At 40.0% G+C, this 24,008-nt stretch overlaps 3 long non-coding RNA genes across 4 annotated transcripts in view; 2 read left to right on the top strand and 1 right to left on the bottom strand.

The window, feature by feature from the left end:
• Positions 1-19,490, bottom strand: part of LOC125962144 (uncharacterized) — a 42,441-nt gene extending 22,951 nt beyond the window's left edge. The window contains exon 1 of one of the 2 annotated variants that reach the window (XR_007473625.1): positions 19,254-19,490. This is a non-coding gene — a long non-coding RNA (uncharacterized LOC125962144). Of the gene's footprint in view, positions 1-12,272; positions 12,510-19,253 lie in introns of those variants that run through there. The other variant, XR_007473626.1, reaches the window with a different exon arrangement.
• Positions 1-20,630, top strand: part of LOC125962143 (uncharacterized) — a 44,670-nt gene extending 24,040 nt beyond the window's left edge. The window contains exon 3 of the long non-coding RNA XR_007473624.1: positions 20,616-20,630. This is a non-coding gene — a long non-coding RNA (uncharacterized LOC125962143). The remainder of the gene's footprint in view (positions 1-20,615) is intronic.
• Positions 4,051-5,494, top strand: LOC125962161 (uncharacterized). The gene is made up of 2 exons (XR_007473648.1): positions 4,051-4,080; positions 4,854-5,494. It is a non-coding gene; the product is annotated as an uncharacterized LOC125962161 (long non-coding RNA).
• Positions 20,631-24,008: the final 3,378 nt, after the last annotated feature.

Raw genomic sequence — 24,008 nt, 5'->3', positions numbered from 1 at the left:
ACTGTTACAACAGGGAAAGTAGACAGAAGTTGTCTTCTTTCCACCTGTGTGCCAGGGAGCCTCATGGTTGCTGTATTATGTTAGGGGAAAAAGCAATCATTTAATCAGGCCAGAAAATTCCTTCTACAAAAGGACCTAACTGAGATCTGTAGGACATAGAAATGATTGGGGGACTGAAATTATATCAGGTGCCTAATAAGTTTCTGAGGGAATTGAGAACTAAATTAACTATGGGCCAAAACGAAAAAGAATGATTTTTAAGATTACTAACGACATTCCCGCGCACCTTTCCCTAATTTCCAACTAGGAAATCAGATATGGTCAGTACAGGTGACTAAAAGGGAATATCCACTCTGAGGTGACTACAAGGACCCCAGAGAATGATGGATAAAGGAAGCTCTCTCAGAGAATAGTATCAGATCCTGAGAGAGCCAAGGAGGAGAAGGAACACAGAGATGCTCAAACATTGTTACTCCGTTGTATGATACTTATTCCTTCATGCTTTCCCTCTGGGATTATTGAGGAGTAATTAACAAACGAAATTGTACATATTTACTGTGTATAATGTGATGACTTGACATATGTGTACTTTATGCAGTCATTACCATCATCGGTCACTTAGAACATAAATCACTTCATCAGTAACAATGTAATGTGTGTATGTCTCCCTGTTTCTGTGTGTGTGTGTGTGTTTTTGTATGTGTGTGTGTGATGAGAATGCTTATGGTCTAATTTCCCAGCAAGATTCAACTACACAAGTGAGTGCTATTACCTAGATCACCATGCTCTACTGTAGACTCTGAGAACTCATTCATTGTATGATTGCAGGCTTGTACCCGTGGCCAAACATCCGACCTTTCCCCGACCCCTCAGACCATGCTGACCACCATTCTACTCTCTGTTGCTCTGACATCTGTTAGTTTGGAAACACATTCCAAAATGAACAATGGTACGAAGGAGAAATAAGAAATAAATAGAAAATAACCTGAGATGAACGAAAATGAAAAGAAAACATACAAGAACATTCGGGATAAATGTATTGCAGCACAAAGAGAGCAACCTATGCCAAGAGATATCTATATTACAAAAGATGATCTCAAATCAGTAGCCTGATAGACACGGATGCATGTGTGTGGGTATATGAAAATAGAAAACTCGTAACACTGAATACAGCAAAGTATAAGCAGTGATTGTTTTTGGCCGTTTAATACACATGCTCATTTTTTAACAGCTTTATGTTTTCCGCATTGTATATTAAATGGTATACCTTCATTTTAATAACAACGTATCATATTGTTAAAAATATATATAGGAGTCAGTGTAGATGTGGCTGAGCTGCAAGCAAAGTTTACGACCTGGTCTTCTGGCACATGCCTAGCTGATGACTTTCACACGATTCAAGTGTCTCCTTTTTCTCCTCCTCTACTCCTCATTCCCTCTTCTTCCTGCTGTCCCATTATAAAACCCCATTCCTAAGAAGCTTCCTGATTATTTGGCCAAGACAAGTTACTAGGCCAGTTCTTCCTTCTGACTGCAGGAAGAATTATGAAAGGACTATTACTAAATGCATGGGCGATATGTCAAAGTACCAAATTGGACGGTTGAGGGGTAGATATTGGCAGTGAAGATAATATGGCAGGTTGAGGGTTCTGGCACGTGAAGAAGAAGACAGAGAATAAACGGTGAACATTTTTTTTCAAATTTCTCTCTTCAAAGACCTAAAATATTGTTGGACTGAGTGGAAAAAAGCAAATATATCAGATGTGCCCTAAGTTCACATTTCATCCAGATGTCAGACCTGTAGTGCTTTGCTTATCTTTCCCCTCCCAGCGTCACTCTGAATCATTTATATGTGATGCTCTGAATCTGAAATGGTACCTTATATCTAGTTTTGGTTTCACACAATTGAAACGTCGTATTCACTTCTGGAATACAAGAGATTTATTTCGTGATAAAGGAATTTTAAGTGCAGGACAGCAGTCTAGGGAAGAGTTCGCGTAAGCTGAGATGGGATATCCTGATTCCATTAAACATCTGTTCCCACATTCTACAGTACCATAGAGCGAGATTTGCAACTCTATTCCTAAACCAGACAGGGCCCTCACCAACCGTGATCCACCAAAACACTCTTCAGTGCCCATGGGGACAGCATAGAAAAGAGTAGTGTTCATATCCAGGATACAATGGAGGAACTTAGAAAACCTGTTAACATCTAAATCACTGAAAAGGCAGAAATGAAATCTTTGGTGGACGTGCTAAGACAATGGTTCCTGAACTTCAGTTATTTGCTAATAGCTCATTCTATTTGTCGAAATTCCACACCCCATGTGTCATATTACATTAATATGTTTGGCTTTAAATTCACTTCAAAATACCTTTGAAAATTTTTATTTTAATTTGCCATCGGTAATCATGTAAATGAAATGACAGATGAAATATTCAAATTATATATTACAACCTGTAGGTACGTATATACATACAGAAATATGTTACAGAAACTGGGACAAGGACAGAGAGAGAGAGATTAAAATGTCTGGAACACGCAAAATCTGCAGAGCTGAAACTGCTACAAGTCCATCTGACAGAGGAATATTCTTTTACCTGAGGGAACGTCAGCCTTGTTCTATTCAGGCCGTCATTGGATTGGATGAGAACTTCCCACGTTATAGAGGGCAACTGACTTAACTCAGGCTACTGATTTAAATAATACTCTCATCCAAAATCATCCTTATAGAAACACACAGAATAATGTTTGTCCAGTAAACAGGGGACCTGTGCCAGTGAATCTGACCCATAAATTAACCATCAAACCTTCCTTCCAGCACATTGACAAATTGTATGAAGAAAGTACAGCACGAAATAGGTTTATTTGACACATGCTCCACCGTGACCTAAATGGAAAATGCAAAACATAGGTTTAAAATATAACAAAATTCTTATTAATGATTAAGAAGTTGTACATGAATGGCAATGAACTTCAGTGACTGCATTTTTAATCAAGTGATTTCAACTTTCTCATGAATTTACCCTAGATTTGATGGGAAACAATATGTGTTTAAATAATTCATAAGTATTAAATACATACAAAATTAGTTGCGTGAATGGCATTGCATAATACATTGGGTTTCCCAATAATTTTACAGCGACAGGAAGCCAGAAAATTTGAACAATCCTCTGAGATTTCTTCAAAAATTGAAGACATCCGAAGAGGTCAGTTGGAGAAATTGGATTGGAGCATGTGTTATGTCCCTTTGGGAGGTATGAGCAAAAAGCTTCATTTCTGTTGTAAGTCTTGGGTCTGAGCTGCCAGCTCATCTCAGTTGTGGTAGGGGATGCTATGTACCTAGTGGATTCCTTGTGGCAGGAAGTAAAACAGATTTATAAAGGTCACAGGCATCTGACTGCTGGATGTTCTTTATTTGAAGGAGCAAACAGTGAAAGGAGGACCGTAGTGGTCAACACTTTACTACACGTTTCCAAGTGTCAAGATAGGGAATCATATGAGATGATCTGCAAATTTCCCTCAGACCATTTTCGAAGACGAAACGAGACTTTGTTTAGCAAGCCATGAATCAAACCGAAATGAATTGAAAGAAAGACTTGAGGTAAAGTGACATGTGTCACCAGGTAGCGAGGCCCATTTCAACCCAGTATGTACAACAAACTTGCCACCAGATCAAGTGCAACTAGGCAGGCAGTTTTAGAGTCAAGGATGGTGAAAGATACGAAAGGGTCATCCTCCCCAGTCAAGGAATGGAACTTTTGACTCCAAGTTAGAGGACACTCCAAGTGCTCCCACTGCCTTAAACGACTGAAACTGAGAGCTAAGGCAGGGACTCTGTGAGTCATGAGAACATAATCCAGTGAGGAGATCCGGGATCAGGATATTTCCTGTTTTCAGAGTCCCTGCCAAGCCAGTTATGGATGGATTTGCATTTGGGTCGGGAAATGATTGGACCAGGCCAAGTTTGGTAGTTCCGCTTCCCCCTGGGTGGGGCAGTAAGCGCCAATAAATAGGTCCTCTGCTGCACGACAGCTATCCTCCTGCCACTCGAGATCTGATTGACTTTGGAGAACCTGGTGAGTCTTATTCTTCATTTCAACTTTGTTCATGGACACCCAAATGTTGAGTTTAGGCTGGACTCCGCAAGATTGATGGGTCCAAAATTATGATCATGGGTATAATGCTACTTAGTGGATGAGAACTTGTAATCTGGGCACAATGTTGTATTGTATTTACTAGATTACTGATACCTAGTTTGAATTCCTCTATTGAAAAAGAAATTAACAGGAAATATTGACATGAAGGGATAAAGAGCAAAGTATTTACCTTCTTCTATGCCTTTCTCTTGGACCTCTGCTGTGATTTCAGAGGCATTTATCTTAGAAGATGTGAGACCCTTACACTCATCCTGATTGCCCTCTGCTCTGGATATAAGTCATCCTGTCGGGACATCATGAGAGGAAATGTTGATACAAATTGCTTGTGAGCTTGCCCATGATTTTAGAACATGTGAGGGCCTTTTCTGAAGATGTTGTTTTCATTAAAAAGAAAAAAGGAAAGAAGGAAAGAAAGAAAGAAAGAAACCAAAAGAGAAAACATTGCATGTTTCTTCAAAACAAAGATATTTTCTTTAGAAAAGCTGTATGAGAAAACGGAAGGTTTTCTCTGGGCTGATGTAACGATTTTCTGAAGAGTGAGAGAGAAGTCAGTAATTCATTAAAAAGTATTAAACAGATTAAAGCACATACTTAGAGATTGGTGAGATACTATCTGTTGTTATTCCACAAGATTTTGCTGTTTGCTCTATAGGAATTCCTTGTTGTGAACACGGTCATATACTTTCTTTCAGATATTAAGACTCCAGAAAGATGTCTTCTCAACATCAGCAGTGCAAGCAGCCCTGCCAGCCACCACCAGTGTGCACACCAAAATGCCATGACCCTTGCCCACCTTGCAAGTGTCCAGACCCTTGCCCACCTTGCAAGTGTCCAGACCCTTGCCCACCTATAAAGTGCCCTGACCCATGCGTGCCTCAGCAGTGCAAGCAGAAATGCCCTCCTGGGGCACCTGTTCAACATTGCTAGCAGAAGTGGCCACCCAAGAGTATGTAAGAGCTTGAGCTTTTATCTGCATCTGGAAAGAATGACGACATTCAGCTCAACTAGTTCCAGAGCTCCACCTTCCTCTTCTCTTCAAAGCCTATCATGGATACGGAAGAAGCTTCTCCACCCTTCAGCCTCAGTATGCCAGTGGTGCTTCCTGACAGACAGAGGTTGCTTTCCTGCGGGTGCTGTACTGCTTCCCTCTGGGAGATGCCCAAGAAAGCATCGCAGAGCCTCTGAAGGAAGAGCAGCCGCTCTCCTCCTGGGCGCCCTCTGAGGATTCTCTCACTGTCTTCTGTGTCGGTCGGTCACCTGGGCATGGGTTTCTACCAGCTGAGCAATTGTTACTTATCCTCCACGTCCTGAATAAAATACAGTTCTTTTGTGAGATGGGAAAATATTTTCTTTCTTTGCAAACCTGCTTTTAGCAATATCATATGATAATGTTGCTTGATTTCTATCCTTCTTTGATCCCGAGTTTCAGGCTTTCTCAGTCAGTGTTATCTGAATTTTGAGTCGTATCAATGATTATTTCTATACAGTTAAAAACCCAGGTTATTTTCCTAATTATTGCTTGACTCATTTAAGGAACACGTTTTGTAACTTCTTGGGATTTCAAATCCTTTAATAAACTCTGGGGAAAATCACATATACAGTGCCCACTTGCTTAGCCATAAAAATTACATGAAAGTGTGTCATTTAGTTGGCACAATGCCGAGCATGTAATTGGCATTTGAGAGGTGGCAGATCATCATTGTCCCTGTCGTCATCACCGTCACCACCACCAACACCGTCACCACCACCCCCAGGTGCTCCAAGCAGGGGAGTGGCTCTGACATACCTAGTAGAGCAAGCAAGGATATTCTTTAAACTTTATGATCCATTCATATTCTGTGTTGATTTTCTTTACCAGTTTAACTGAATTTTTAATCTGACCCCACAAAATAACCAGTTTGGGAAATTATTGGGATACTCTGTATAAAATTATAATAGTTCTGAAAACATGGGTAGTACAAAAGAAAGGGAATTTAAAGGGACCTTACCAGGCAAAGTGCTACCTCTTCCCCATTTGTACAACGTGCTCTTCTTATTGCAAAACTCAACAACCGCAGGGTCTTACTATGTTTTTTCACCTCGGAAATTACATTCTTCATTATTTTGACCCCACATTTGAGATACACAGGGGATTCCAATGTTTATCTTGATTTACAAAATGACTGTTACTATGCCGCTTGTTTTCCAAGTGCTTAGCTTACTGGTCCAGTAAGCTGTGAAAAGGGATGTGTTCATTAAGCATATCCCTTCTTGTGGTTAGAAGTAAAGGAGTCAAAGATGCCAGAACTGCAGAAGCAAACAAATGCCCATGTTACTGTTCAACGCTCACCAGACCGTGTCATGAGTGAAAAATCAACACTGCTATTTGGGAGTTGTCTCTACTGTAGCTACTGTTATTTGACCTGACATAGAAATTAGTTCTTTGAGGTGGGATGCTCCTGTAACAAATCTTAAAATAATTGTGGCATTGGCTCATGTGTCTGGAGGTGGTTGGAAAGGAATCTGAAATTGGAAGCCGTAAATGTGGTGCTACATGTTATTCAAAGGCAAAACGTTTGAAGTAATGGTTGTCCATGGTATCTTTAGAGGCAAAGCAATGGTTGCTCACTTGCTGATTTGCCCAGGGTATTTCAGGAGATGTATGTTCAGGAAAATCTTTCTGGTTGACAGGCCAGAAATGTAAAGAATGAAAAGAAAAATAATACAGTCCAGAAGTTCAAAACCTTGTTGAATTAGAAAACTCACCGCTTGTAAGTCCTAAAGAGTAAGAGATGCGATTAGAAGTGGTTTTCAACTAGAAGTTCAATTTCAGTGGACTGTTACAACAGGGAAAGTAGACAGAAGTTGTCTTCTTTCCACCTGTGTGCCAGGGAGCCTCATGGTTGCTGTATTATGTTAGGGGAAAAGGCAGTTATTTAATCAGGCCAGAAATTTCCTTCTGCAAAAGGACCTAACTGAGATCTGTAGGACATAGAAATGATTGGGGGACTGAAATTATATCAGGTGCCTAATAAGTTTCTGAGGGAATTGAGAACTAAATTAACTATGGGCCAAAACGAAAAAGAATGATTTTTAAGATTACTAACGACATTCCCGCGCACCTTTCCCTAATTTCCAACTAGGAAATCAGATATGGTCAGTACAGGTGACTAAAAGGGAATATCCACTCTGAGGTGACTACAAGGACCCCAGAGAATGATGGATAAAGGAAGCTCTCTCAGAGAATAGTATCAGATCCTGAGAGAGCCAAGGAGGAGAAGGAACACAGAGATGCTCAAACATTGTTACTCCGTTGTATGATACTTATTCCTTCATGCTTTCCCTCTGGGATTATTGAGGAATAATTAACAAACGAAATTGTACATATTTACTGTGTATAATGTGATGACTTGACATATGTGTACTTTATGCAGTCATTACCATCATCGGTCACTTAGGACATAAATCACTTCATCAGTAACAATGTAATGTGTGTATGTCTCCCTGTTTCTGTGTGTGTGTGTGTGTGTGTGTGTGTGTGTCTTTGTATGTGTGTGTGTGATGAGAATGCTTATGGTCTAATTTCCCAGCAAGATTCAACTACACAAGTGAGTGCTATTACCTAGATCACCATGCTCTACTGTAGACTCTGAGAACTCATTCATTGTATGATTGCAGGCTTGTACCCGTGGCCAAACATCCGACCTTTCCCCGACCCCTCAGACCCTGCTGACCACCATTCTACTCTCTGTTGCTCTGACATCTGTTAGTTTGGAAACACATTCCAAAATGAACAATGGTACGAAGGAGAAATAAGAAATAAATAGAAAATAACCTGAGATGAACGAAAATGAAAAGAAAACATACAAGAACATTCGGGATAAATGTAATGCAGCACAAAGAGAGCAACATATGCCTAGAGATATCTATATTACAAAAGATGATCTCAAATCAGTAGCCTGATAGACATGGATGCATGTGTGTGGGTTTATGAAAATTGAAAACTCGTAACACTAAATACAGCAAAGTATCAGCAGTGATTGTTTTTGGCCGTTTAATACACATGCTCATTTTTTAACAGCTTTATGTTTTCCGCATTATATATTAAATGGTATACCTTCATTTTAATAACAACGTATCATATTGTTAAAAATATATATAGGAGTCAGTGAAGATGTGGCTGAGCTGCAAGCAAAGTTTACGACCTGGTCTTCTGGCACATGCCTAGCTGATGACTTTCACACGATTCAAGTGTCTCCTCTTTCTCCTCCTCTACTCCTCATTTCCCTCTTCCTCCTGCTGTCCCATTATAAAACCCCATTCCTAAGAAGCTTCCTGATTATTTGGCCAAGACAAGTTACTAGGCCAGTTCTTCCTTCTGACTGCAGGAAGAATTATGAAAGGACTATTACTAAATGCATGGGCAATATGTCAAAGTACCAAATTGGACGGTTAAGGGGTAGATATTGGCAGTGAAGATAATATGGCAGGTTGAGCGTTCTGGCACGTGAAGAAGAAGACAGAGAATAAACGGTGAACATTTTTTTTCAAATTTCTTTCTTCAAAGACCTAAAACATTGTTGGACTGAGTGAAAAAAAGCAAATATATCAGATGTGCCCTAAGTTCACATTTCATCCACATGTCAGACCTGTAGTGCTTTGCTTATCTTTCCCCTCCCAGCGTCACTCTGAATCATTTATATGTGATGCTCTGAATCTGAAATGGTACCTTATATCTACTTTTGGTTTCACACAATTGAAACTTCGTATTCACTTATGGAATACAAGAGATTTATTTCCTGATAAAGGAATTTTAAGCGCCGGACAGCGGTCTAGGGAAGAGTTCGCGTAAGCTGAGATGGGATATCCTGATTCCATTAAACATCTGTTCCAACATTCTACAGTATCATAAAGCGAGATTTGCAACTCTATTCCTAAACCAGACCATGATCCCTCACCAACCATGATCCATCAAAACACTCTTCAGTGCCCATGGCGACAGCATAGAAAAGAGTAGTGTTCATATCCAGGATAGAAGGGAGTAACTTAGAAAACCTGTTAACACCTAAATCACTGAAAAGTCAGAAATGAAGTCTTTGGTGGATGTGCTAAGGCAATGGTTCCTGAACTTCAGTTATTTGCTAATAGCTCATTATATTTGTCGTAATTCCACACCCCATGTGTCATATTACATTAATATGTTTGGCTTTAAATTCACTTCAAAATACCTTTGAAAATTTTTATTTTAATTGGCCATCGGTAATAATGTACATGAAATGACAGATGAAATATTCAAATTATATATTACAACCTGTAGGTACGTATATACATACAGAAATGTGTTAAAGAAACTGGGACAGGGACAGAGAGAGAGAGATTAAAATGTCTGGAACACGCAAAATCTGCAGAGCTGAAACTCCTAGAAGTCCATCTGACAGAGGAATATTCTTTTACCTGAAGGAACGTCAGCCTTGTTCTATTCAGGCCATCATTGGATTGGATTAGAACTTCCCACGTTATAGAGGGCAACCGACTTAACTCAGGCTACTGATTTAAATAATACTCTCATCCAAAATCATCCTTACAGAAACACACAGAATAATGTTTGTCCAGTAAACGGGGGACCTGTGCCAGTGAATCTGACCCACAAATTAACCATCAAACCTTCCTTCCAGCACATTGACAAATTGTATGAAGAAAGTACAGCACGATATAGGTTTATTTGACACATGCTCCACCGTGACCTAAATGGAAAATGCAAAACATAGGTTTAAAATATAACAAAATTCTTATTAATGATTAAGAAGTTGTACATGAATGGCAATGAACTTCAGTGACTGCGTTTTTATTCAAGTGATTTCAACTTTCTCATGAATTTACCCTAGATTTGATGGGAAACAATATGTGTTTAAATAATTCATAAGTATTAAATACATACAAAATTAGTTGCATGAATGGCATTGCATAATACATTGGGTTTCCCAATAATTTTACAGCGACAGGAAGCCAGAAAATTTGAACAATCCCCTGAGATTTCTTCAAAAATTGAAGACATCCGAAGAGGTCAGTTGGAGAAATTGGATTGGAGCATGTGTTATGTCCCTTTGGGAGGTATGAGCAAAAAGCTTCATTTCTGTTGTTAGTCTTGGGTCTGAGCTGCCAGCTCATCTCAGTTATGGTAGGGGATGCTATGTGCCTAGTGGATTCCTTGTGGCAGGAAGTAAAACATTTATAAAGGTCACAGGCATCTGACTGCTGGATGTTCTTTATTTGAAGGAGCAAACAGTGAAAGGAGGACCGTAGTGGTCAACACTTTACTACACGTTTCCAAGTGTCAAGATAGGGAATCATATGAGATGATCTGCAAATTTCCCTCAGACCATTTTCGAAGACGAAACGAGACTTTGTTTAGCAAGCCATGAATCAAACCGAAATGAATTGAAAGAAAGACTTGAGGTAAAGTGACATGTGTCACCAGGTAGCGAGGCCCATTTCAACCCAGTATGTACAACAAACTTGCCACCAGATCAAGTGCAACTAGGCAGGCAGTTTTGGAGTCAAGGATGGTGAAAGACACGAAAGGGTCATCCTCCCCAGTCAAGGAATGGAACTTTTGACTCCAAGTTAGAGGACACTCCACAAGTGCTCCCACTGCCTTAAACGACTGAAACTGAGAGCTAAGGCAGGGACTCTGTGAGTCATGAGAACATAATCCAGTGAGGAGATCCGGGATCAGGATATTTCCTGTTTTCAGAGTCCCTGCCAAGCCAGTTATGGATGGATTTGCATTTGGGTTGGGAAATGATTGGACCAGGCCAAGTTTGGTAGTTCCGCTTCCCCCTGGGTGGGGCAGTAAGCGCCAATAAATAGGTCCTCTGCTGCACGACAGCTATCCTCCTGCCACTCGAGTTCTGATTGACTTTGGAGAACCTGGTGAGTCTTATTCTTCATTTCAACTTTGTTCATGGACACCCAAATGTTGAGTTTAGGCTGGACTCAGCAAGCTTGATGGGTCCAAAATTATGATCATGGGTATAATGCTACTTAGTGGATGAGAACTTGGAATCTGGGCACAATGTTGTATTGTATTTACTAGATTACTGATACCTAGTTTGAATTCCTCTATTGAAAAAGAAATTAACAGGAAATATTGACATGAAGGGATAAAGAGCAAAGTATTTACCTTCTTCTATGCCTTTTTCTCTTGGACCTCTGCTGTGATTTCAGAGGCATTTATCTTAGAAGGTGTGAGACCCTTACACTCATCCTGATTGCCCTCTGCGCTGGATATAAGTCATCCTGTTGGGACGTCATGAGAGGAAATGTTGATACAAATTGCTTGTGAGCTTGCCCATGTTTTTAGAACATGTGAGGGGCTTTTCTGAAGATGTCGTTTTCATTAAAAACAAAAAAGGAAAGAAAGAAAGAAAGAAACCAAAAGAGAAAACATTGCATGTTTCTTCAAAACAAAGATATTTTCTTTAGAAAAGCTGTATGAGAAAAGGGAAGGTTTTCTCTGGGCTGATGTAACGATTTTCTGAAGAGCAAGAGAGAAGTCAGTAATTCATTAAAAAGTATTAAACAGATTAAAGCACATACTTAGAGATTGGTGAGATACTATCTGTTGTTATTCCACAAGATTTTGCTGTTTTCTCTATAGGAATTCCTTGTTGTGAACACGGTCATATACTTTCTTTCAGATATTAAGACTGCAGAAAGATGTCTTCTCAACATCAGCAGTGCAAGCAGCCCTGCCAGCCACCACCAGTGTGCACACAGAAATGCCATGACCCTTGCCCACCTTGCAAGTGTCCAGACCCTTGCCCACCTTGCAAGTGTCCAGACCCTTGCCCACCTATAAAGTGCCCTGACCCATGCGTGCCTCAGCAGTGCAAGCAGAAATGCCCTCCTGGGGCACCTGTTCAACATTGCTAGCAGAAGTGGCCACCCAAGAGTATGTAAGAGCTTGAGCTTTTATCTGCATCTGGAAAGGATAAGGACAATCAGCTCAACTAGTTCCAGAGCTCCACCTTCCTCTTCTCTTCAAAGCCTATCATGGATACGGAAGAAGCTTCTCCACCCTTCAGCCTCAATATGCAAGTGGTGCTTCCTGACAGACAGAGGTTGCTTACCTGTGAGTGCTGTACTGCTTCCATCTAGGAGGTGCCCAAGAAAGCATCGCAGAGCCTCAGAAGGAAGAGCAGCCGCTCTCCTCCTGGGCGCCCTCTGAGGATTCTCTCGCTGTCTTCTGTGTCGGTCGGTCACCTGGGCATGGGTTTCTACCAGCTGAGCAATTGTTACTTATCCTCCACGTCCTGAATAAAATACAGTTCTTTTGTGAGATGGGAAAATATTTTCTTTCTTTGCATACCTGCTTTTAGCAATATCATATGATAATTTTGCTTGATTTCTATCCTTCTTTGATCCCGAGTTTCAGGCTTTCACAGTCAGTGTTATCTGAATTTGGAGTCGTATCAATGATTATTTCTATACAGTTAAAAATCCAGGTTATTTTCCTAATTATTGCTTGACTCATTTAAGGAACACGTTTTGTAACTTCTTGGGATTTCAAATCCTTTAATAAACTCTGGGGAAAATCACATATACAGTGCCCACTTGCTTAGCCATAAAAATTACATGAACGTGTGTCATTTAGTTGGCACAATGCCGAGCATGTAATTGGCATTTGAGAGGTGGCAGATCATCATTGTCCCTGTCGTCATCACCGTCACCACCACCAACACCGTCACCACCACCCCCAGGTGCTCCAAGCAGGGGAGTGGCTCTGACATACCTAGTAGAGCAAGCAAGGATATTCTTTAAACTTTATGATCCATTCATATTCTGTGTTGATGTTCTTTACCAGTTTAACTGAATTTTTAATCTGACCCCACAAAATAACCAGTTTGGGAAATTATTGGGATACTCTGTATAAAATTATAATAGTTCTGAAAACATGGGTAGTACAAAAGAAAGGGAATTTAAAGGGACCTTACCAGGCAAAGTGCTACCTCTTCCCCATTTGTACAACGTGCTCTTCTTATTGTAAAACTCAACAACCGCAGGGTCTTACTATGTTTTTTCACCTCGGAAATTACATTCTTCATTATTTTGACCCCACATTTGAGATACACAGGGGATTCCAATGTTTATCTTGATTTACAAAATGACTGTTACTATGCCGCTTGTTTTCCAAGTGCTTAGCTTACTGGTCCAGTAAGCTGTGAAAAGGGATGTGTTCATTAAGCATATCCCTTCTTGTGGTTAGAAGTAAAGGAGTCAAAGATGCCAGAACTGCAGAAGCAAACAAAAGCCCATGTTACTGTTCAACGCTCACCAGACTGTGTCATGAGTGAAAAATCAACACTGCTATTTGGGAGTTGTCTCTACTGTAGCTACTGTTATTTGACCTGACATAGAAATTAGTTCTTTGAGGTGGGATGCTCCTGTAACAAATCTTAAAAAAATTGTGGCATTGGCTTATGTGTCCGGAGGTGGTTGGAAAGGAATCTGAAATTGGAAGCCGTAAATGTGGTGCTACATGTTATTCAATAGCAAAATGTTTGAAGTAATGGTTGTCCATGGTATCTTTAGAGGCAAAGCAATGGTTGCTCACTTGTTGATTTGCCCAGGGTATTTCAGGAGATGTATGTTCAGGAAAATCTTTCTGGTTGACAGGCCAGAAATGTAAAGAATGAAAAGAAAAATAATACAGTCCAGAAGTTCAAAACCTTGTTGAATTAGAAAACTCACCGCTTGTAAGTCCTAAAGAGTAAGAGATGCGATTAGAAGTGGTTTTCAACTAGAAGTTCAATTTCAGTGGACTGTTACAACAGGGAAAGTAGACAGAAGTTGTCTTCTTTCCACCTGTGTGCCAGGGAGCCTCATGGTTGCTGTATTATGTTAGGGGAAAAAGCAGTCATTTAATCAGGCCAGAAAATTCCTTCTACAAAAGGACCTAACTGAGATCTGTAGGACATAGAAATGATTGGGGGACTGAAATTATATCAGGTGCCTAATAAGTTTCTGAGGGAATTGAGAACTAAATTAACTATGGGCCAAAACGAAAAAGAATGATTTTTAAGATTACTAACGACATTCCCGCGCACCTTTCCCTAATTTCCAACTAGGAAATCAGATATGGTCAGTACAGGTGACTAAAAGGGAATATCCACTCTGAGGTGACTACAAGGACCCCAGAGAATGATGGATAAAGGAAGCTCTCTCAGAGAATAGTATCAGATCCTGAGAGAGCCAAGGAGGAGAAGGAACACAGAGATGCTCAAACATTGTTACTCCGTTGTATGATATTCCTTCATGCTTTCCCTCTGGGTTTATTGAGGAATAATTAACAAACGAAATTGTACATATTTACTGTGTATAATGTGATGACTTGACATATGTGTACTTTATGCAGTCATTACCATCATCGGTCACTTAGGACATAAATCACTTCATCAGTAACAATGTAATGTGTGTATGTCTCCCTGTTTCTGTGTGTGTGTGTGTGTGTGTGTGTGTGTCTTTGTATGTGTGTGTGTGATGAGAATGCTTATGGTCTAATTTCCCAGCAAGATTCAACTACACAAGTGAGTGCTATTACCTAGATCACCATGCTCTACTGTAGACTCTGAGAACTCATTCATTGTATGATTGCAGGCTTGTACCCGTGGCCAAACATCCGACCTTTCCCCGACCCCTCAGACCCTGCTGACCACCATTCTACTCTCTGTTGCTCTGACATCTGTTAGTTTGGAAACACATTCCAAAATGAACAATGGTACGAAGGAGAAATAAGAAATAAATAGAAAATAACCTGAGATGAACGAAAATGAAAAGAAAACATACAAGAACATTCGGGATAAATGTAATGCAGCACAAAGAGAGCAACATATGCCTAGAGATATCTATATTACAAAAGATGATCTCAAATCAGTAGCCTGATAGACATGGATGCATGTGTGTGGGTTTATGAAAATTGAAAACTCGTAACACTAAATACAGCAAAGTATCAGCAGTGATTGTTTTTGGCCGTTTAATACACATGCTCATTTTTTAACAGCTTTATGTTTTCCGCATTATATATTAAATGGTATACCTTCATTTTAATAACAACGTATCATATTGTTAAAAATATATATAGGAGTCAGTGAAGATGTGGCTGAGCTGCAAGCAAAGTTTACGACCTGGTCTTCTGGCACATGCCTAGCTGATGACTTTCACACGATTCAAGTGTCTCCTCTTTCTCCTCCTCTACTCCTCATTTCCCTCTTCCTCCTGCTGTCCCATTATAAAACCCCATTCCTAAGAAGCTTCCTGATTATTTGGCCAAGACAAGTTACTAGGCCAGTTCTTCCTTCTGACTGCAGGAAGAATTATGAAAGGACTATTACTAAATGCATGGGCGATATGTCAAAGTACCAAATTGGACGGTTAAGGGGTAGATATTGGCAGTGAAGATAATATGGCAGGTTGAGCGTTCTGGCACGTGAAGAAGAAGACAGAGAATAAACGGTGAACATTTTTTTTCAAATTTCTCTCTTCAAAGACCTAAAACATTGTTGGACTGAGTGGAAAAAAGCAAATATATCAGATGTGCCCTAAGTTCACATTTCATCCACATGTCAGACCTGTAGTGCTTTGCTTTTCTTTCCCCTCCCAGCGTCACTCTGAATCATTTATATGTGATGCTCTGAATCTGAAATGGTACCTTATATCTACTTTTGGTTTCACACAATTGAAACTTCGTATTCACTTCTGGAATACAAGAGATTTATTTCCTGATAAAGGAATTTTAAGCGCAGGACAGCGGTCTAGGGAAGAGTTCGCGTAAGCTGAGATGGGATATCCTGATTCCATTAAACATCTGTTCCAACATTCTACAGTATCATAAAGCGAGATTTGCAACTCTATTCCTAAACCAGACCATGATCCCTCACCAACCATGATCCATCAAAACACTCTTCAGTGCCCATGGCGACAGCATAGAAAAGAGTAGTGTTCATATCCAGGATAGAAGGGAGGAACTTAGATAACCTGTTAACACCTAAATCACTGAAAAGTCAGAAATGAAGTCTTTGGTGGATGTGCTAAGGCAATGGTTCCTGAACTTCGGTTATTTGCTAATAGCTCATTATATTTGTCGTAATTCCACACCCCATGTGTCATATTACATTAATATGTTTGGCTTTAAATTCACTTCAAAATACCTTTGAAAATTTTTATTTTAATTGGCCATCGGTAATCATGTACATGAAATGACAGATGAAATATTCAAATTATATATTACAACCTGTAGGTACGTATATACATACAGAAATGTGTTACAGAAACTGGGACAGGGACAGAGAGAGAGAGATTAAAATGTCTGGAACACGCAAAATCTGCAGAGCTGAAACTCCTAGAAGTCCATCTGACAGAGGAATATTCTTTTACCTGAAGGAACGTCAGCCTTGTTCTATTCAGGCCATCATTGGATTGGATGAGAACTTCCCACGTTATAGAGGGTAACCGACTTAACTCAGGCTACTGATTTAAATAATACTCTCATCCAAAATCATCCTTACAGAAACACACAGAATAATGTTTGTCCAGTAAACGGGGGACCTGTGCCAGTGAATCTGACCCACAAATTAACCATCAAACCTTCCTTCCAGCACATTGACAAATTGTATGAAGAAAGTACAGCACGATATAGGTTTATTTGACACATGCTCCACCGTGACCTAAATGGAAAATGCAAAACATAGGTTTAAAATATAACAAAATTCTTATTAATGATTAAGAAGTTGTACATGAATGGCAATGAACTTCAGTGACTGCGTTTTTATTCAAGTGATTTCAACTTTCTCATGAATTTACCCTAGATTTGTTGGGAAACAATATGTGTTTAAATAATTCATAAGTATTAAATACATACAAAATTAGTTGCGTGAATGGCATTGCATAATACATTGGGTTTCCCAATAATTTTACAGCGACAGGAAGCCAGAAAACTTGAACAATCCTCTGAGATTTCTTCAAAAATTGAAGACATCCGAAGAGGTCAGTTGGAGAAATTGGATTGGAGCATGTGTTATGTCCCTTTGGGAGGTATGAGCAAAAAGCTTCATTTCTGTTGTAAGTCTTGGGTCTGAGCTGCCAGCTCATCTCAGTTATGGTAGGGGATGCTATGTGCCTAGTGGATTCCTTGTGGCAGGAAGTAAAACAGATTTATAAAGGTCACAGGCATCTGACTGCTGGATGTTCTTTATTTGAAGGAGCAAACAGTGAAAGGAGGACCGTAGTGGTCAACACTTTACTACACGTTTCCAAGTGTCAAGATAGGGAATCATATGAGATGATCTGCAAATTTCCCTCAGACCATTTTCGAAGACGAAACGAGACTTTGTTTAGCAAGCCATGAATCAAACCGAAATGAATTGAAAGAAAGACTTGAGGTAAAGTGACATGTGTCACCAGGTAGCGAGGCCCATTTCAACCCAGTATGTACAACAAACTTGCCACCAGATCAAGTGCAACTAGGCCGGCAGTTTTGGAGTCAAGGATGGTGAAAGATACGAAAGGGTCATCCTCCCCAGTCAAGGAATGGAACTTTTGACTCCAAGTTAGAGGACACTCCAAGTGCTCCCACTGCCTTAAACGACTGAAACTGAGAGCTAAGGCAGGGACTCTGTGAGTCATGAGAACATAATCCAGTGAGGAGATCCGGGATCAGGATATTTCCTGTTTTCAGAGTCCCTGCCAAGCCAGTTATGGATGGATTTGCATTTGGGTTGGGAAATGATTGGACCAGACCAAGTTTGGTAGTTCCGCTTCCCCCTGGGTGGGGCAGTAAGCGCCAATAAATAGGTCCTCTGCTGCACGACAGCTATCCTCCTGCCACTCGAGTTCTGATTGACTTTGGAGAACCTGGTGAGTCTTATTCTTCATTTCAACTTTGTTCATGGACACCCAAATGTTGAGTTTAGGCTGGACTCAGCAAGCTTGATGGGTCCAAAATTATGATCATGGGTATAATGCTACTTAGTGGATGAGAACTTGGAATCTGGGCACAATGTTGTATTGTATTTACTAGATTACTGATACCTAGTTTGAATTCCTCTATTGAAAAAGAAATTAACAGGAAATATTGACATGAAGGGATAAAGAGCAAAGTATTTACCTTCTTCTATGCCTTTTTCTCTTGGACCTCTGCTGTGATTTCAGAGGCATTTATCTTAGAAGGTGTGAGACCCTTACACTCATCCTGATTGCCCTCTGCGCTGGATATAAGTCATCCTGTCGGGACATCATGAGAGGAAATGTTGATACAAATTGCTTGTGAGCTTGCCCATGTTTTTAGAACATGTGAGGGGCTTTTCTGAAGATGTCGTTTTCATTAAAAACAAAAAAGGAAAGAAAGAAAGAAAGAAACCAAAAGAGAAAACATTGCATGTTTCTTCAAAACAAAGATATTTTCTTTAGAAAAGCTGTATGAGAAAAGGGAAGGTTTTCTCTGGGCTGATGTAACGATTTTCTGAAGAGCAAGAGAGAAGTCAGTAATTCATTAAAAAGTATTAAACAGATTAAAGCACATACTTAGAGATTGGTGAGATACTATCTGTTGTTATTCCACAAGATTTTGCTGTTTTCTCTATAGGAATTCCTTGTTGTGAACACGGTCATATACTTTCTTTCAGATATTAAGACTGCAGAAAGATGTCTTCTCAACATCAGCAGTGCAAGCAGCCCTGCCAGCCACCACCAGTGTGCACACAGAAATGCCATGACCCTTGCCCACCTTGCAAGTGTCCAGACCCTTGCCCACCTTGCAAGTGTCCAGACCCTTGCCCACCTATAAAGTGCCCTGACCCATGCGTGCCTCAGCAGTGCAAGCAGAAATGCCCTCCTGGGGCACCTGTTCAACATTGCTAGCAGAAGTGGCCACCCAAGAGTATGTAAGAGCTTGAGCTTTTATCTGCATCTGGAAAGGATAAGGACAATCAGCTCAACTAGTTCCAGAGCTCCACCTTCCTCTTCTCTTCAAAGCCTATCATGGATACGGAAGAAGCTTCTCCACCCTTCAGCCTCAATATGCAAGTGGTGCTTCCTGACAGACAGAGGTTGCTTACCTGTGAGTGCTGTACTGCTTCCATCTAGGAGGTGCCCAAGAAAGCATCGCAGAGCCTCAGAAGGAAGAGCAGCCGCTCTCCTCCTGGGCGCCCTCTGAGGATTCTCTCGCTGTCTTCTGTGTCGGTCGGTCACCTGGGCATGGGTTTCTACCAGCTGAGCAATTGTTACTTATCCTCCACGTCCTGAATAAAATACAGTTCTTTTGTGAGATGGGAAAATATTTTCTTTCTTTGCATACCTGCTTTTAGCAATATCATATGATAATTTTGCTTGATTTCTATCCTTCTTTGATCCCGAGTTTCAGGCTTTCACAGTCAGTGTTATCTGAATTTGGAGTCGTATCAATGATTATTTCTATACAGTTAAAAATCCAGGTTATTTTCCTAATTATTGCTTGACTCATTTAAGGAACACGTTTTGTAACTTCTTGGGATTTCAAATCCTTTAATAAACTCTGGGGAAAATCACATATACAGTGCCCACTTGCTTAGCCATAAAAATTACATGAACGTGTGTCATTTAGTTGGCACAATGCCGAGCATGTAATTGGCATTTGAGAGGTGGCAGATCATCATTGTCCCTGTCGTCATCACCGTCACCACCACCAACACCGTCACCACCACCCCCAGGTGCTCCAAGCAGGGGAGTGGCTCTGACATACCTAGTAGAGCAAGCAAGGATATTCTTTAAACTTTATGATCCATTCATATTCTGTGTTGATTTTCTTTACCAGTTTAACTGAATTTTTAATCTGACCCCACAAAATAACCAGTTTGGGAAATTATTGGGATACTCTGTATAAAATTATAATAGTTCTGAAAACATGGGTAGTACAAAAGAAAGGGAATTTAAAGGGACCTTACCAGACAAAGTGCTACCTCTTCCCCATTTGTACAACGTGCCCTTCTTATTGCAAAACTCAACAACCGCAGGGTCTTACTATGTTTTTTCACCTCGGAAATTACATTCTTCATTATTTTGACCCCACATTTGAGATACACAGGGGATTCCAATGTTTATCTTGATTTACAAAATGACTGTTACTATGCCGCTTGTTTTCCAAGTGCTTAGCTTACTGGTCCAGTAAGCTGTGAAAAGGGATGTGTTCATTAAGCATATCCCTTCTTGTGGTTAGAAGTAAAGGAGTCAAAGATGCCAGAACTGCAGAAGCAAACAAATGCCCATGTTACTGTTCAACGCTCACCAGACCGTGTCATGAGTGAAAAATCAACACTGCTATTTGGGAGTTGTCTCTACTGTAGCTACTGTTATTTGACCTGACATAGAAATTAGTTCTTTGAGGTGGGATGCTCCTGTAACAAATCTTAAAATAATTGTGGCATTGGCTCATGTGTCTGGAGGTGGTTGGAAAGGAATCTGATATTGGAAGCCGTAAATGTGGTGCTACATGTTATTCAATAGCAAAATGTTTGAAGTAATGGTTGTCCATGGTATCTTTAGAGGCAAAGCAATGGTTGCTCACTTGTTGATTTGCCCAGGGTATTTCAGGAGATGTATGTTCAGGAAAATCTTTCTGGTTGACAGGCCAGAAATGTAAAGAATGAAAAGAAAAATAATACAGTCCAGAAGTTCAAAACCTTGTTGAATTAGAAAACTCACCGCTTGTAAGTCCTAAAGAGTAAGAGATGCGATTAGAAGTGGTTTTCAACTAGAAGTTCAATTTCAGTGGACTGTTACAACAGGGAAAGTAGACAGAAGTTGTCTTCTTTCCACCTGTGTGCCAGGGAGCCTCATGGTTGCTGTATTATGTTAGGGGAAAAGGCAGTAATTTAATCAGGCCAGAAAATTCCTTCTACAAAAGGACCTAACTGAGATCTGTAGGACATAGAAATGATTGGGGGACTGAAATTATATCAGGTGCCTAATAAGTTTCTGAGGGAATTGAGAACTAAATTAACTATGGGCCAAAACGAAAAAGAATGATTTTTAAGATTACTAACGACATTCCCGCGCACCTTTCCCTAATTTCCAACTAGGAAATCAGATATGGTCAGTACAGGTGACTAAAAGGGAATATCCACTCTGAGGTGACTACAAGGACCCCAGAGAATGATGGATAAAGGAAGCTCTCTCAGAGAATAGTATCAGATCCTGAGAGAGCCAAGGAGGAGAAGGAACACAGAGATGCTCAAACATTGTTACTCCGTTGTATGATACTTATACCTTCATGCTTTCCCTCTGGGATTATTGAGGAATAATTAACAAACGAAATTGTACATATTTACTGTGTATAATGTGATGACTTGACATATGTGTACTTTATGCAGTCATTACCATCATCGGTCACTTAGAACATAAATCACTTCATCAGTAACAATGTAATGTGTGTATGTCTCCCTGTTTCTGTGTGTGTGTGTGTGTGTGTGTGTCTTTGTATGTGTGTGTGTGATGAGAATGCTTATGGTCTAATTTCCCAGCAAGATTCAACTACACAAGTGAGTGCTATTACCTAGATCACCATGCTCTACTGTAGACTCTGAGAACTCATTCATTGTATGATTGCAGGCTTGTACCGTTGGCCCAAAACCTCCACCTTTGCCCAACCCCTGAGACCCTGCTGACCACCATTCTACTCTCTGTTGCTGTGACATCTGTTAGTTTGGAAACACATTCCTAAATAAACAATGGTGCAAAGAAGAAATAATGAATAAATAGAAAATAACTTGAGATGAACGAAAATGCAAAGAAAACATACAAGAACTTTGGGGATAAATGTAAGGCAGCACAAAGAGAGCAACCTATGCCTGGAGATATCTATATTACAAAAGATGATCTCAAATCAGTAACCTGATAGACATGTATGCATGTGTGTGGGTATATGAAAATTGAAAACTCGTAACACTAAATACAGCAACGTATAAGCAGTGAATATTTTTGGCCGTTTAATGGACATGATCACTTTTTAACAGCTTTGTGTTTTCCCCATTATATATTCAACGATATACCTTTATTTATATAACAATGTATCATATTGTTAAAAAAATATATAGCAGTCAGTGAAGATGTGGCTGAGCTGCAAGGAAAGTTTACGACCGGGTCTTCTGGCACATGCCTTGCTGATGATTTTCACAGGTTTCAAGTGTCTCCTCCTCTACTCCTCATTCCCCTCTTCTTCCTGCTGTCCCGTTATAAAACCCCATTCCTAAGAAGCTTCCTGATTATTTGGCCAAGACAAGTTACTAGGCCAGTTCTTCCTTCTGACTGCAGGAAGAATTATGAAAGGACTATTACTAAATGCATGGGCGATATGTCAAAGTACCAAATTGGATGGTTAAGGGGTAGATATTGGCAGTGAAGATAATATGGCAGGTTGAGGGTTCTGGCACGTGAAGAAGAAGACAGAGAATAAACGGTGAACATTTTTTTCAAATTTCTCTCTTCAAAGACCTAAAACATTGCTGGACTGAGTGGAAAAAAGCAAATATATCAGATGTGCCCTAAGTTCACATTTCATCCACATGTCAGACCTGTAGTGCTTTGCTTATCTTTGCCCTCCCAGCGTCACTCTGAATCATTTATATGTGATGCTCTGAATCTGAAATGGTACCTTATATCTACTTTTGGTTTCACACAATTGAAACTTCGTATTCACTTCTGGAATACAAGAGATTTATTTTGTGATAAAGGAATTTTAAGCGCACGACAGCGGTCTAGGGAAGAGTTTGCGTAAGTTGAGATGGGATATCCTGATTCCATTAAACATCTGTTCCCACATTCTACAGTACCATAAAGCAAGATTTGCAACTCTATTCCTAAACCAGACGGGGCCTTCACCAACCATGTCCCATCAAAAGACTCTTCAGTGCCCATGGGGACAGCATAGAAAAGAGTAGTGTTCATATCCAGGACAGAAGGGAGGAACTTAGAAAACATGTTAACATCTAAATCACTGAAAAGGCAGAAATGAAATCTTTGGTGGACATGCTAAGGCAATGCTTCCGGAACTTCAGTTCTTGGCTAATAGCTCAGTATATTTGTCGTAATTCCACACCCCATGTGTCATATTACATTAATATGCTTGGCTTTAAGTTCACTTCAAAATACCTTTGAAAATTATTATTTCAATTGGCCATAGGTAATCATGTACATGAAATGACAGATGAAATATTCAAATTATGTATTACAAATGTGTGTACATATATACATAGAGAAATATGCTACTGAAAGAGGGACAAGGACAGAGAGAGAGAGATTAATATGTGTGGAACACGCAAAGTCTGAAGAGCTGAAACTCTGCTGGAAGTCCATTGGAGAGGGGAATATTCCTGTACCTGAGGGAGCGTCAGTCTTGTTCTATTCAGGCCATCAGTGGATTGGATGAGAACTTCCCACATTATAGAGGGCAACCGACTTAACTCAGGCTACTGATTTAACTAATACTCTCATCCAAAATCATCCTTAGAGAAACACAAAGAATAATGCTTGACCAGAAAACTGGGGACCCGTGCAAGTGAATATGACCCATAAATTAACCTTAAAACCTTCCTTCCAGCACATTGACAAATTGTATGAAGAATGTAGAGCAAGAAATAGGTTCATTTGACACATGCTCCACCATGACAAAAATGGAAAATGCAAAAAATTGGGTTAAAATATAACAAAATTCTTATTAATGATTAAGAAGTTGTACATGAATGGCAATGGACATCAGTGACTGCATTTTTAATCAAGTGATTTCAACTTTCTCTTGAATTTACCCTAGATTTGATGTGAAACAAAATGTGTTTAAATGA

Source organism: Orcinus orca, chromosome 1 (assembly GCF_937001465.1).
Source record: "Orcinus orca chromosome 1, mOrcOrc1.1, whole genome shotgun sequence".
NCBI classification, from domain to species: domain Eukaryota; kingdom Metazoa; phylum Chordata; class Mammalia; order Artiodactyla; family Delphinidae; genus Orcinus; species Orcinus orca.
Note: the sequence above shows the minus strand (reverse complement) of the source record. Positions and strands in the feature narration are given on the sequence as shown.